Source organism: Amblyomma maculatum, chromosome 10 (assembly GCF_055883805.1).
Source record: "Amblyomma maculatum isolate TAMU_Amacu chromosome 10, ASM5588380v1, whole genome shotgun sequence".
NCBI lineage: Eukaryota > Metazoa > Arthropoda > Arachnida > Ixodida > Ixodidae > Amblyomma > Amblyomma maculatum.
In genome coordinates, this window is record NC_139353.1 from 81942120 (window position 1) to 81955249 (window position 13130).

General features: G+C 48.1%; 1 long non-coding RNA gene across 1 annotated transcript; it reads right to left on the bottom strand.

Moving 5' to 3' along the window:
- Positions 1–7190: 7190 nt before the first annotated feature.
- Positions 7191–11566, bottom strand: LOC146176869 (uncharacterized). Its single transcript, XR_014701228.1, has 3 exons — positions 11129–11566; positions 10148–10195; positions 7191–7311 (listed from the first exon to the last, which is right to left on the bottom strand). It is a non-coding gene; the product is annotated as an uncharacterized LOC146176869 (long non-coding RNA).
- Between the last annotated feature and the right edge of the window lie 1564 nt (positions 11567–13130).

The window sequence follows — 13130 nt, forward strand, 5'->3', positions numbered from 1 at the left end:
AGAAAGGAAGATGGGAGTGAAAGTGGAAAGAGAGAAAGAGGAGCCATATTGGAGGGCTCCAGGGTAATTTCGACTACCTGGGAAATATTAACGTGCCCTGATATCGCACAGCACACGGACGCCTCTTCGTTTCGTCTCGGGACAGAGGATGGCTGGTACTGGCCCTGATGGGGCTGGGATATGTAGGTCTCTGTCAATTGCGGTAGGGGCTAGCCTGACACCGAATTTTATTTATCGTAGGTCGTCATTTCACCCGCCACTGCTTCAGTGGTGGACGACGGCTGTTGCGGCGAGAGTCTATCTCTCCCTCTTTTATTGCGAAAGCAAATACTACGCCAGGTTTCAAGCCTTCAGCGGAGCGTGGTGTTGAGCGTGGTCCGGTAGTTACGCTTTACACCACGTGACTACTGACGTCATAAAACCGCATCACCGATTGGGACAGGTTTAGGCAAATCAGAGAAAACTGCGAATCGGGAGATGAAATCCAAAACATAGAGCAATGGGCAGAGACGCTTAAGAAACAAGTAGAGAAAGCAACCACGACCCTACGGGAGGATGATGCGCCGGTGACGGTTGACAGCAAACTCCTTCATATGTGGGAAGCAAAATGCGGCATGGAGAGGCGTCTCCGGTCGCAAAGATGGAACAGGAACCTTAGGCGAAGGATAGCAAGATATAACAAAGAGATTGAAGATTACGCAGTAAAACTTTGCGAACAAAACTGGTGTAGTAGGTGTGACGAGATGGAAGGGAACATGAGCCTTGCTAATACGTGGAGCCTACTCAGACACCTACTTGATCCTGACAATTCGAAAACTCAATCGGGCATAAGACTGACGAAAGCCAGACACGCGTTCGAGGGCACGGACGGGGAACTCATGGCGAAACTAATTAACATGTACGTAGGCGACACGCAAACCTTACCCCTGCCGGATTACGAAGGGCCCTTAAACGAGGCCCTAGACGCGCCGATCACGGAGGCGGAGGTTCGCGCCGAAATATTAGGCCTAAAAACAAAATCGGCTCCCGGCCCAGACGGAATCACAAACAAGGTTCTCCGAAATTTGGACGATAATTCCATCCGCGCGCTCACCAAGTACATGAGAATCGTATGGGACAGAGGCCGCCTCCCACAACAGTGGAAGACGGCAAACGTAATTTTGATACCGAAGCCAGGCAAACCCCCTAAACTAGAGAACTTACGACCAATCTCTCTAACATCCTGTATAGGGAAATTGATGGAGCGGGTAGTCCAAACGCGACTAACGCGTTTCATGGAGCTTAACGACCTGTGGCCACACGAAATGGTTGGGTTCCGGCCCGGCCTGTGCACACAGGACGTAATGCTCCGCTTGAGACACGATATCATAGAAAGCGAAACCAGGGACGCGAGGGTACTACTAGGTCTAGACCTGACAAAGGCGTTCGATAACGTAAAACACGCGGCAATTCTTTCTGGTCTCCAAGAATTGGGGGTCGGAAAGAAAACGTACGACTACGTAAAAGACTTCCTGTCGGATAGAACGATAAAGATAAAGTTTCAGGACATTGAATCCTCCACCGTCAAACTAGGAAGCAGGGGTACGCCACAGGGTTCGGTGCTGTCCCCGTTCCTCTTTAATGTTGCCATGCGAAACCTCCCGGCAGAACTGAGGAAAGTGGAAAACTTGAAATTCAGTATGTACGCGGACGACGTCAACCTGTGGGCTACCCAGGGGAGTGACGCGAGCATCGAGGAGCGCTTGCAAGCGGCGGCGGACACCGTCGTGTCCTACGCGGCCGAAAGGGGCCTCTCGTGCTCTCCACAAAAATCGGAACTGTTTATATACAACCCGAAGGCGCTCAGGTGTAAACGCCAGATAAACATCAGCGTAACAGTAGACGGCCAAATAGTGCCAAAAGTCGAACAAATTAGGATCTTGGGGCTGTTTCTACAAGCAGATGGGTACAACGATACAACGGTAAAGAAACTGAACGCGTACGCCACGCAAGTCACGGGTCTGTTCAGGAGAATCGCACTAAAGGGTCGGGGCCTTAAGGAACGAAGCCTCCTGAAACTAATGCAGGCTTACATCACTAGCCGCATATGTTACGCCACACCATTCCTAAACATTAGATCAGACGAAAGGCAGAGAATAGACGCACTCATCAGACGATGCGCGAAGAGGGCTCTGGGACTACCCATCTCGACCTCGACTGAACGCCTCCTCGAAATGGGGGTGCACAACTGGACGGAACTAGCGGAGGCTGTGCGCATGGCGCAACTAGAAAGATTAAGCAGAACCACCACGGGCAGAACCATCCTCGGCTGGGTGGGACTGCAGTCAGATAGAGGAACAAGCCACAAAGTAGACATTCCACGAGAGTGTCGCGAATATATAATAGTGCCCCCCCTACCTAAAAACATGCACCCTACGTACAACAAGGAGAGGAGACAAAAGAGGGCCGAGACGCTCGCAAAGAAAGCGGGGAAAATGAAGCCGGGGGAGGTCGCCTACGTGGACGCGGCTAGCGGGAAGTCGGGGGCGGCGGTGGCTGTGGTCGTCAACGGCCGCGGCGTGCCCGCCGCCGCCGCGTCCGTTAGAAGCCGAAATGTAGACACGGCCGAAGAAGTTGCAATAGCGCTCGCTTGCGTTGGAACGGAAGCCAGCATAGTTATTAGTGACAGCAAAACAGCTGTCTGGAACTTTGGAAAAGGGAGGGTCTCGACGGAGGCAGCCAAAATTTTAGAGAAAAGAAAACTTGAAAGAAAGATTCGAATTATTTGGACCCCCGCGCACGAGTCCGTCCCCGGCAACGAGGCGGCGCACGAGCTAGCCCGAGCTCTCTACTTCCGGGCAGCCGTAGAGCCGCCTGATTGCGATGGGATGGACGAGAGGCTGCAAACTTATAAGGAAATTTTAGAACACTACAGACTTAGCAGAAGGTCCCTGCCACCACCGGACCGAACGCTAACTAACAAGGAGGCCGTCGCTTGGCGGCGCCTGCAAGCTGGGAATTTCCCAAGTCCCGTCTGGCTTTTCCACACGCAAGTGGAGGAAAAGGCGGACGATAGATGCGAAACCTGCGGAGAAAGGGGTACTCTTGATCACATAATCTGGCAATGCCTTGATTCCCCTGGCGCCAAGGAAAACATAAACAGTAGAGAAGCCTGGGAACTGCTACTGCGGAGCGAGTCCCCCGCCAACCAGCAGCAAGCTGTCCGCCTGGCGGCTGAAGCCGCGAAGAAACACTGTCACTTCGCCTGTCTTTAGTCGCGGAGGCCCCGGCCTCCGTCCCATAGGCCTGCGTGCCGGGGGCGGGGAGTAGGGGGCCTCCTACATCGGTGGAAAAATAAAGTTCGTAACAACAACAACAACAGAGCTGGGCTACCAAGTCGGCTTTTCATCGCAATCGCCACTGCTGCGGTGGGGGACGACAGCTGTTGTTGCTGCGCGCGTCTTTATCTCCCTTTTCTTTTTCTTTCTTCTCTATTTTCTCTTCTGTCCGCACAAGGCAGCGGAGGTGGCTCAGCTACAGAGCCAGCTCTGTAGCTGAGCTACAGAACTCATCTACAGAGCCGTGCAATTTCCTTTTCTTCTTCCTACAGCCACAACAATAACTTCATCATGGCGTGGCTTGTAGCCACGCCGTGCGTTTCGCGCTTCTTCCGCTAGGTGAGCTGTAGTCTAACAGGTGGTGTGAGGTCATAAGCGAGGTGAAGATGGGCTACCAAGTCGGCTCCTCAGCGTAGCGTGGCTCGAAGCCACGTCGGGCATTTCGAGGTGGTGGTAGCAACGTTTATTGCCACAAAATGAAAGGAATTATTTCGGGCTGGGGCGAGTCTAGGGTGGCCTCCAGTCGGGAGCGACCTCGACCTCGCGTGACGAGGGCCAGTTGAGTAGTTTTTCTTGGGCTGGCCAACAGCTTGTCCCATTCTTCCGCTGAGGGAGCTGGCAAGAGTGTCTTTGGAGGACGATTGGTGGCGCATTCCCACAGTATATGGTCTTGAGTGGCCTGCGTCCCGTCTCCGCAGTGCCGGCATGTAGGGTTGAATTCTCCGTTCATAACTGACGATAATCGGTAGGGGATAAGAATGGCCTTTGTTTGTAGGCGTCTGAGTGTCGTGGCTTGCGCCCGGTCGAGGTCGGGGTGAGAGGCGGGGTACGTGCATCTTAGCTCGCGATAAAAGTTTGTTATCTCCGCGTATGGGCGCGGCGCCTCGACAGGCGCGTCAGTTCCCGATAGATCTCCCGTCTCCCGGTTGGCTAAGCCTCGGGCTAGACAGTCCACCCTTTCGTTTCCGGAGTTACCCGCGTGCGCCGGAACCCATACGAGATTGATGTTGTGATTGAGAGATCGGTTGAGCAGAATTCGCGCCGCGAGTGCGCTTACAGAATGTTTGGCGAAATTTTGAACGGCGCTTTTTGAGTCGCTTAGAATAGTTTTGGTGCGGGGATCCGCGATGGCCTGTGCGATAGCTACTTCCTCTGCCTCGCATATGGAGCTAGCATGAAATGTTATGGCGTTAATGAAGGTTGAATTTGGAGTGGCCATACATGCCCCGTATGCTCCGTTTTTGATGTGTTGAGCTGCATTCACGTACACTGCTTGTGGATCGTCCTCGTACTGTTTCTCAAGGGTCTGTGCCCTTGTCTTCCTGCGGGCATCATGCCTGCCTGGTAGCATGTTTTTGGCTAATGGTTTAACAACTAGTCTACTAGTTATGTCAGCCCCACTAAGTGCCCTGTGGTCTAACAGGTGGTAGGTTGCCTCTATGCACGCGCCCCCCTCCGCCGCTCCGAGGGTGCGAGGGCGCACGCATCGAGGCATCCTAACAGATGGTGTCGTCTTCCATTGGTGAACTGCGCTGGGTGAAGGGTAGCAGTTCTTGGATCTACTGGGCTGGGACGATAGGCCAACACCGCTGTGCGACGGCGGCTAGCCAGATACCGAATTTTTTGCTGTTGTAGGCCGTAATTGCACCCGCCACTGCATCGGTGGTGGACGACAGCTGTTGTTGCGGCGCACGTCTTTCTCTCCCTCTTCTTTTTCCTTTCTTCTTTATTTTCTCTTCTGTCGGCATGAGGCAGCAGAGGTGGCTCAGCTACAGACCGAGCAGCAGGCCCGTACAATTACTTTTCCTTCTTCCTACAGCCACAACAACAACAACGCTGACATCACACACGTTGAAGATCCCCAGATGGTCGAAATTGCTCCGTATAACAATTTATTTACAGAGAAGGGAAGGTGAAGAAGCAGCGGCAGATCCTGAATTCTCGCCTAGTTCTCTTGAAATAGTGCATTATTCCTAAAATGAGGCGCACGGCACTGGCAGATGACATGACAGTGTACTCACGTTTAGCAGGAGCGGCCAACTCGAATCTCTACTCGTCACGCAGGGACGTTCCTTCGGTTTGGCTAGAGTGGAGCTTTATATGCGGGTAGGTCGCCTACACTATCCCGGCATACCCAAAAGGGCGACACTTAAGTGTGCGCCGTACGTTTGTGCACTTGTGTTGACATGCTGGCTTAGCGAGGAGGTAAAAATAAAAGCTCTGAAGAGGATTCGACATCCCAACGGAGCAGCAGCGCAAATGTGTACTGTGATTTGGGCATAGAGCAGAAGCCTGCCTCGATTTTCAAGAGGCAGAATTAAGGAGAGGTGGATCTTTCCTCTTCTAGAGACGATGTGGGGAGTGATCAAAAAACCAGAAATAACGTAGTCCTATAATGTGTTCCTTATTGATACATAAGCGGAGTGGAAAAGGCAAGCGCACTTGACTTTCGGCTACCCCTGCAACGACGCGCTTTGTCTTTGAATCCTGTCAATAACCCTTACCGGCCATCGGCTATTTTCCCCTCGTGTATACATATACTGCCTATGCCTGTGAAATATTTTTGACTTTAACAACGATATAATTACCTTCCATTTGTTTTCTGGCCGACTCTGGACCCTTCCTGTCTCCTAGCTTATAACTTCCGTTTTGCCCTTCGTAGCTCTCTGCACTTCTTCATGAAATGATTGCCCTTGTTATTTTTCTTTCAGGCTGATTTTACTGTGGGCTTCTGGCGTCTCAGCAAAATAGAAAGTCTATAATTGCCTACAGTATTGAGTCGAACTAAATTCGAGGGAGAGTCGGGGCATGTACTCTAAACTGAGCCAAGTTAATTTGTACATTGAATGTGTGGTGTAGTTGTAAGTCATGATCACTGTTGTATGAATATTTTCTAATCAGTGCAAATGTCTAATATATAAAATTATTGAAGTCGAAGTTACTCGGAGTGTTAAAAGACAACTCGGCATCATCGAAACTTCCTGTTTTGTGATATTGATAGTTAGTTACACGTGTGCTTGGTCGCGGATTGTTTGACTTTGAGACTTGATGTCAGTAACGGGAGGAAGAATGCGTCGTAAATAAGGAGCTTTATTTTAATCAAAGAAATGGTCCTAATTGAACTCATTACACCACTAAACGGCACGCTTTATATCTCCTAATGTTACCCCTACCATTTTTCGTTCCAGAGGGCTATGGAACGAAAAATGGCAGGGGTAAAATTAAGAGATAGAAAGCGTGCAGAGTGGCTCAGAGAAATAACTCAAGTTACCGACATTCTAGTGGAAATTAAGAAGAAGAAATGGACATGGGCAGGACATGTAGTGCGAAGAGAGGATAACCGATGGTCGCTGAGGGTAACAAACTGGATTCCAAGGGAAGGAAAGCGTAGCAGAGGGCGACAGAAAGTTAGGTGGGCGGATGAGATTAAGATGTTCGCAGGGGTCAAGTGGATGCAGCTACCACAGAGCCGGGTTAAGTGGAGAAATATGGGAGAGGCCTTCGACCTGCAGTGGGTATAATCAGGCTGATGATGATGATGATGAATTACATGCACATGAAAGACTGTTTTTAAAATTGACCTGGCAACAGATGGCACGTACCCACACCACACTACAGGATCATCCAACACTCAGAAAGCAGATGGAGCTACTGTTATGTGTATCAGCAGTCGAAATAAAAAGAACAAGAAAAGAGGAACGTGAAACAAAAAAGACAGAACGTGGAAGAAAACAAATGAGGCATGCGGGACAGCAGCAGCAACCTGGCAGCTGCAGACATGGCTTCAAATTCTCGAGAGAGAGAGAGAGAGAGAAAATGTTATTGTGCACTGGTGTGGGCTGCAAGCCCGGGCCAGGCAAGGTTTCAACTCACTAGATGTGTGACAGTCCATGCCGCTGCAGTACATCCGCGGTCCGCGTAATGGCGGTTAACTGTCGATGGCCGTCGCGCGCAGTAAGGCCTATTATTCCTTTCAGGTGGAGAGATCCGAGCCCTGCGGGAGAGGATCAGCCGGGCACTCCGTCAGGATATGTGTTATTGTAGAGTCGGGATGAAAGCACAAGGCACAAGATGAGGTGGAGGCACCTGGGTACATACGGTATTGTAGGTAGGACGTGGGAAGGGTTCGAGTCAGCAGGCGGCGCAATAATATTTGGTGGTGGATAGTAAGGAATAGGTGGGGGGGGGGGGGGGTACACTCTTTACTTAATACATGAATCCAATTTTTTTATTGTCGCGATCCCGCATCGAGAATCTCAAAGTGCAAGTGCTGTAAATTGGTTTCGCATGTAGTATGTCATACAGGTATTCACCTCCTTGCCTATCAGCGCGTTTATTATGTGGGGATTATCTAAATATAGAATCACCAATATGGTACGTAGGTCACTTTGTTTGCAGAATGAAATTTCATATTCTCCACTGGAGTCGTTCATCTGCGTTTATGCATCGTCTAAATGTAAACAACATGGAGCTATCTGGTAATGTTTAGATTCTCCCGATATGATGCACGGACAAAGAAGAAAAGAAGAAGAAGCTGCCGTCATTGTAGCAGCCACCACGTTCAGCATGGAAAATTTACTGTTCGCCTCCGAATTTAACCGAGATGTTCCAGCAACACTACAAGCTGCTCGCCAGAACGTACAGAAGAACGCTGCCAGGGAACATCCTTCCTGCAACCGACAAGAAAAATTCTGCAGTACATCGTGCCGACACCCTTGATAACCACGTTCGAAAAGGTCAGTGACCCTGTAGTGAGAATTCAGCCGGTCCGAGACATGCCCGATACCAGTTTGAGCGAGACGACTGCACCACGTGTCTTCATGAACGCAAATGCCGACGAAACATTTCGCCAGCCTGCAGTAGGCATCCGAGGCGGGGCTAAGAGGGCGCCACCTGTTACCAGCGGACACTTCAAGGACAATGATCGGTATAAAGTAATTATGCCTGACTTTGGTCGAAAGCAAGCTGGCTTTCAAGAAACCGCCAGTTTTTCTATCGACACTTCCGAGGCCACCAGAGAATCAACCTGTCCTCAAGAAACCAATGATCCACCGATCATGGCAAGTGTCTTTGCAGACGTCACTACAGGAAATGTTTCGTCGATGCTAACTTCCAACTACACGCCTCCAAGAGATATTGGCACCTCGAAGTTGAGTCTCAGCGATGTACTAAATAGCATCAATCCTAACAACATTCACTTTAATAGTGACGTGACACCAGCGCAACCAGAGAGGAATTCGACAAACCGGCTCAGGTGCATGTGCGATACAAGGCTCGCCAGTAAGGATACGACGCCTTCAGAAAAACCGACGAACTTTACCTGCCTCCTCACAGTTGTGGTGGCAGTCAGCGTAATTTTGATGGTAGCCATATTCATTAGCTATGTAGTAAACATGGCCCGTCTGGAGAAGGCGAAAGCCGCTCTGACACCAAAACCGTCGTTTCCAACTCATGAAGTTTGGTGAAATGCTGATGTTTTATCGTTGCTGTTCTTCATTCAACTAACACGCAGAAAAAAAACAATCTTAGAGATGCTCGAAACGAAATGTTCTTCATGGATTGTGGCGTTGTAATCGAACCCATTACGGAGTGTTTATTCTCGCTCGCAGCTACAACCTAAATGTGACTACACTGCTAGTAAAATGAATGTGAGGGATCCTTGTTGCGGCATTCGGTTTATGCTGATCCTGATTTAGCGGGAACATTTTCTGTACTCTTGGCGCTGACAAAAGCAAAATAACCAGTTTGAGTAAGTCAAATTACAAATTATATGCCAAATTGTGATCACAGTTAACTTTAAACGGACCACCTACTGACTTTTTCAAACCTTTTTTTATCGCTTCATTGTTAAGCTCCACCTCAAGATTAAAGTATATCCGGATACGGAGCTGAAAAACATCACAAGTCAGTTTAAAAACTAATGTTTCTATATTTTAGTCCCCTTTACACAGTGACAGTTTCCGTCTGCAAACACTGTTACGTTGTGGACAAGATTAGCAACTCTAGCGAAGGCTTCATACACTCCCATACGTATAAAAAAAGACAGCCCATTGGCAGCATAGCATCCCTGGATAATGTGCGTGTGTGTGTGTGGGGGGGGGCAAGTTTGACTTAATGTTATGAATGACACCCCACCTATGTATGCTATTGAGCGCGAGTTATAAAGTGTCATTTTTCCGGGTCCACCCTGCTGTATTTACGAAATTGTCCTTTTTAAGAAAGCCTTTCAGCGTTTGTCAACCTTTGTCATACATCTGTGCTCGAATCCTGCTGTTTGAACGCGTCGACAAACAAACCAGTGTAACGGACAGAAAAGACTGAGCAGGAAGTAAAAGAAAACCTGCACCTCATCCAATGGGAGTGGCTCAGCAAACTTGTTACAAAATTTACGCAGATACTACGTCGCGGAACTATGCAAGGAATGAACTTTACGCTGACGTAACCACAATATTCTGAATAGTGTCGAAGAAGTGTGGCAAGAATGCACTAGTGGTTTAATATATCGATCACGCAAATACAATTATATAGCATGCCGATATATTGTACAACAATGCCAACACCGAGCAAAATATCTTAGTGACCAACGTGCTTTGATAAACAAGACCTGTCATGAGAAAGTCGAGGGGGACGCAATATACTATGACACCAGCGGCAGAGTCCTCGATTTTGCATGGTGTACTACTGCTTCGCATGCCGTGAGTTCACCTTTATAAGCCTCGGGTGTTATCCCTGGAGTTGCGAGCTGTTAGGTTTTCAGTATAGTTGTTCGAAGTTTAGTAAAAAATGTGCAATTTGCTTTTTGGAATATTTTTGCTTTGTTATTCACTCACCGCTGAGCAGAGATGAATTCTTCATATCGCCACCTTGACCGCCGAGGCCTGAAATCGATCGATCAGCATTCGGCTGAACAATACGTTATCGAGCTCCGCACGCGCCAATCGACGAAACACTAGAAGCAGAAGGGTCAGTTGGTGCAACATCGCCGGCACAAACTTCAGAAAAATATTATTTGAGCTGTTTCCTTTCCTTTTATTTTTTTATCTCATGCAGTTAGAAAGACGTGCGTTTTGTCTGGATCCCGGACAATTTCCAGGATGCAGCACATATAAACCGGGCTACGTAGTCCTTTACTAAATACCATCGATAAGAAAAATTTAACACATGATTGGTACGTCCGCAGATGTAAATCCAGTATGTACGAGGTTTCAATGATGCTGCTGCGGTGCCTTAGTCCCACATTGAACTTATATCTATGCAGATATGCGTGGACAGCAACAAACCTATCCGACTCATGCGGGGAAGTTGTTGTTGTTCTCCTCTAATTTGACTGATTCTATAGAACATTTCCTCCTCTTCTACCACAACTTCTCACTTCAGAGAAAGACTAACCTGGAGGTCCCTCTCTCCAGGTTAGCCCCACCCCCCTCCCCCGCCCCCGTCTCTAGCAGTGTTAGCACCATTTGAAGCGAGAGGCAAATGATCTGCATTGGCTGCTATATGCGGGAGTCTCGATAATTATGTAATTGCAACTGACATGTTGAATTGCTGTTTTAAATTTTTTCAGCATCTCTTCCATCAAAGTATACTTTTCGTTATTTTATTTTGAATGCTCTTCTGTCGCTTTTCATCAATGCATTTTTCAAAATTCCAGTCTGCTGCTAGCATTTTCTCGTAATTACATGTGAATATTTTCATGTACATGCTCGTACACATTGGCCAATCACCCCATGGGGTTATGTGCAATGAATTAAAAGGATAAGAAGAAGAAGAAGATCGTCTGTACAGTTTGGCAAATAGCACTGATGGATTACCAGCTAATTCCGAGAGCGTCAGACGATAATGCGGCCCCAAACGCCTCTTCTCATTCATGGCCAGCGAACCAAGGAGCCGGCCCAAGCACTGCGCTGCCCTCATCTTCTCGTGCTGGCGGTCAATTCGCCCAGCCCAGGCGGGCCAGCATCGCTGGGGCGTCGTATCCACCGCTGATGACGCCTACCCCTGCTGGTGGCCCTTATCCTCAGCCGGGCAGCGGTCCTGTAGGTTTCTCGGCATATCCGGGCCTGTATGATCCAGCTCTGCTCAACGTACCGCTGCCCAGTCCTAGAGGGCCGTATCCGCTGTCGGTGCAACCTGCAGTGGGCTTCGGTCAATATCTGCAACCAGCCCCGCCGGTGCGTTCTAGTGCTGCCGGCCCTTTTCCTGTCCAAGCCGGAGCCATTCGAGTTGACCCTGAACAGGGCTTCTATTGCCCGCTCCCACTGACTACTCCACTTCCACAGCCAGCCCTAGGTACATCTTCGGTAGTGCCCGTGCCATATCACGCCGCGGAAGCTCTTGGTAAGGTCAAAGCATTCGTTGAGTTTACGCGCACGTAATTATTCCTTTCCGCGCACAAGATAGTCGGGGCTATTCGGCAAGCAAAGGAAGTTTTGAGTAACACTGATGAAAAATAACGTCCCGGCAGGCTGTAATTAAATATGTACCCAGCTGAGGATAAAAAGTTTCGCTTCGAAATCATGTCATGCACCTTAACAAAATCTGAAGCGGCTAATATATTTACCACCTTCAGAATATTTTGCGCCGAAAGACTATAATATAACGAAAGGCTTGTTTATCGCAGTCTTTTTATGCGGTATGAAGTATAAAAACGCAGAGCTAATTTTGATAGTATTAGATGCAAAGTTCGCTTCTAAATCACAAGAAATAAGCGTTTTCCAGAAAATAATGGAGTAATGTTATACACACACATCTTCCGTAAACTTTTAACAGTGTTGAGCTACACTTGCCTTATTTTCCCGAAGGATAAGGCAACTGTCGATATATTGTGATTTTGTTAAGTAAGGTTGGTGTTTTAAAATTTAAGTCATTCCGAGCTGTTCTCCTAGCCACATGTCTCTATTGAGCAGGAAAAATCTGCCCTTGTAAGATAAAGAAAAAAGGTGAACTAAATACTTTGAAGAATCATATGCCCTTTTAACAGATTAGGAAATTCATGAATGGTTAATGTTAACCGCAAGAACTTCCTGCGTTTTCAAGCGCTTCGTGCAGCCATCTCGTCGGAGTTAAGAAGAAAAACCTGTCTTTGCTGGCAAAAGAAAATCTGTACAACATTGACCGTCAAAACCCGCAGGCTGAGCTTAAACAATAAAACAAAGTTTCGAAAGGGGCTTACTTTTTGGATGGGAGAAAACATTTTTTTTTAAATTTTAGTTCCTTGAAGCGCTTTCGTTGCCAAGCGTGGGAAACTGCGGGAAGCGCTCGAAGGGATTGAAATCAAAAACTTTATTTCTAGAAATATAAATTAAAATAATCCCTAGAAACTTTCGTTATTTTTTAGGAAGGAGGTAAGAGTTTCTGACTTTCTTGGTTGGGAAAAAAGTAGAGTTTTTGTTGTTTAAACTAGCATGTGCCTATGGAGAGCGCCAAAATAATATAATTTGAAGAATTATTATCTTGCATTTTAAAATAATACCACGTTCTAAAGATTCCTTATTTGTTGCGTAGGTAGGTCCTAACGTTCTTAAAAGCATTTTACATTTTTCGTTTCATCACCAAGAGCAGTGTTTTGCTTCCAATCCCCGGCGGGGTGGCGCAGACGTTACGGCGCTCGACTACTGTTCTCAAGGACGCGGGTTCGAATCCCGGCCTCGCCGGTCGCTTTTCGATATAGGCGGAAAGCAAGGCGCCCGTGTACTGTGCGATGTCAGTGAACGTTAAAGAACCCCAGATGGTCGATATTTCCGGAGTCCTCCACTACGGCGTCTCTCATAACCTGAGTTACTTTGGGACATTAAACCCCGCAAACCGAACCAG